The sequence below is a fragment of the Hydractinia symbiolongicarpus genome, chromosome 1 (assembly GCF_029227915.1).
Source record: "Hydractinia symbiolongicarpus strain clone_291-10 chromosome 1, HSymV2.1, whole genome shotgun sequence".
Taxonomy (NCBI): Eukaryota; Metazoa; Cnidaria; class Hydrozoa; order Anthoathecata; family Hydractiniidae; genus Hydractinia; species Hydractinia symbiolongicarpus.
Window position 1 is genome coordinate 33,533,046 of NC_079875.1, and position 2,500 is coordinate 33,535,545.

General features: G+C 38.8%; 1 non-coding gene and 1 pseudogene across 1 annotated transcript in view; both read right to left on the minus strand.

Annotated features, from left to right (window-relative positions):
- The window catches only part of LOC130655619 (small subunit ribosomal RNA), a 1,802-nt gene extending 1,600 nt beyond the window's left edge, over window positions 1-202 (minus strand). The window contains exon 1 of the ribosomal RNA XR_008984704.1: window positions 1-202. This exon is cut by the window's left edge and continues 1,600 nt beyond it. This is a non-coding gene — a ribosomal RNA (small subunit ribosomal RNA).
- Window positions 203-1,330: 1,128 nt separating this feature from the next.
- Window positions 1,331-2,500, minus strand: part of LOC130620279 (large subunit ribosomal RNA) — a 7,097-nt pseudogene continuing 5,927 nt past the window's right edge.

Sequence of the window (2,500 nt, forward strand, 5' to 3'; positions counted from 1 at the left end):
TACATCCCTTCCAGAAGTCGGGATTTTTCGCATGTATTAGCTCTAGAATTACCACAGGTATCCATGTAGTAAAGTACAATCAAATAAACGATAACTGATTTAATGAGCCATTCGCAGTTTCACAGTACAAGTGCTTATACTTAGACATGCATGGCTTAATCTTTGAGACAAGCATATGACTACTGGCAGGATCAACCAGGTAACTACGGTCGTGAAATAGCAAGCAGCTACATTCACTTAAACACACTACAACCTGCAATACGTAACGTGTTGCAGGCGCAGGCGTTCGTATCTACAATCGTCAACGTAAAATCGTAGCCAATTCTTTAGAAATAGCTGCAATTCATACGCTTCAGAGTGTTTGCCCTTCTACCGTTCCTTCTCAGTAACCCAGGATCAGTTGAACAGCATCTGCCAACATCACAAGAGCCACCAATGAGAAAGATATCACTATCTTTAGAGACTACAAACTACTACTTGACTAGCAGTTAGCCCGTGCACACACATAAGTAATGTCCTGCAAGAACAAAATTTGACTTGCATTTCATTGCTTGAGCCAGAGCCGTATTACCGTAAGAACTGAATGACAACTCAACAGTCTTTACAGCAACACAAATAAACTCTGATACCAACGCATAAGAGATTGTGTCACAAAGAAACAATAACAACCAAACTCTAGTCGAGTTCACTCATTTCTCATTGCTTCTCTGTTCTACCCTCTCTACATTATATAGCACGTTTTTCCAGTTTCTGACACTAAAGTGGGGACTTAGGAAAAAAAATCGATTTTTTTTAAAGTTAACCGGAATGTGCCGTAACGCATGCGCGTTTGTTACTGATAGGCCCAGCAACATTCCGAACATATTTTTATGACGGTTAAGCCTCATGGGACCTGAAAATAACAAAATACGGCATAACACATAAACGGCTTGAGAAATTGAAGAAGTGAGAGGGTACGCCACACCACCAAAATTTTTTTTTTAAAAAAAAGACCCACAACCGTATCCAAAGCAGTAGCATTACCCCTAGGCCCCAGCCTAGGCTTTACCTTAACCCTGAACATAGCCCTAGTCCGTAATTCTTGCTGTAATCCATACACTTGTAATCTATACATACAGTTGTAATCGATACAGTTGTAATCCATACACCTTTAATCCATACACTTTTAATCCATACATCTGTGTCTCCAAATATTAAACCGAGGTGATAAAGATGAATGGTACAGCACGCACGCATCACCTTTTTTAAAAAAAAAGTTCAGGTAAGCACAAGATAACTGGTACTCCACGGTACAAAGCAGTTGGTTAAAAAAAGGACTTGTCACAAAGTGACAAATCTGTCGAACAGAGGCTTAATCTCAGAAGATCGTAGCACAAAGGCTACTCTACTTTTTACAATACCACGTTCTTGTTTAAGTCGTCTGCATAGGATTTATCTCTGGAAATTTTAGATTTTGATAGTTGCAGCACCTCGACGGTTTTTCTCCGACTCAGTGCATTGGGACTTAGGAACGACAGAAGCCGTTCTATTCTTGTTCGCCTAAGATTATCCAGAGGTAATTATCATTGCTTTCTAGCACGGATTCTGACTTAGAGGCGTTCAGTCATAATCCAACAGATGGTAGCTTCGCACCATTGCTTTTTCAAGCAAGTGCAAATGCCAATTGTCTGAATCTGCGGTTCCTCTCGTACTGAGCAGAATTACTATTGCAACAACACTTCATCAGTAGGGTAAAACTAACCTGTCTCACGACGGTCTAAACCCAGCTCACGTTCCCTATTAGTGGGTGAACAATCCAACACTTGGTGAATTCTGCTTCACAATGATAGGAAGAGCCGACATCGAAGGATCAAAAAGCAACGTCGCTATGAACGCTTGGCTGCCACAAGCCAGTTATTACTTAAGACTTCACCGTTTCACACATACGTATCTGATAATACTCTCTTATTAAACATAATGTCATCATTTTACTTATATAATAGTAATAACTTTTGTGAAACATTTAAAAGTAGATGCAGATATTTGTCAGTGGATAGGCCATTTAGTAAGAAGAAAAATTGCCTGTAGAACCTTGGTGCTGGAAAGCCTCGTTCTCATGTTATTAACAGTTTAATGTTTTTGACAATAGAAACCGTCCAGTGTGTTTTGTATAGGACGGTTCTTACATGCATTTTTTGACAATTTTTTCTCAGTAACTACAACGTTTTAACGAAATCATAAAAAGCAAACTTATAAACAAAGGCATTTTAAGAAAAATGGCGGAATATTTTTGTGTGACTTTGGCTAGAACCAGACTTATGACGTCACAAAGTGCACGGTCAAACCTTCATAAATTCTAAAATTTCAAAAAATTTTAACTGCTGACGTCAGCATTTTTATAAAAAACGGACAAGAATTTCATGGTAGCAAATTTGGAGATCTATTACCATGCAAAATTTGGAGGTCAAAGGTCAACCGGAAGTACCTGTTTTGGGGCCTTACTTTTTTTGGTCTTTTTAAA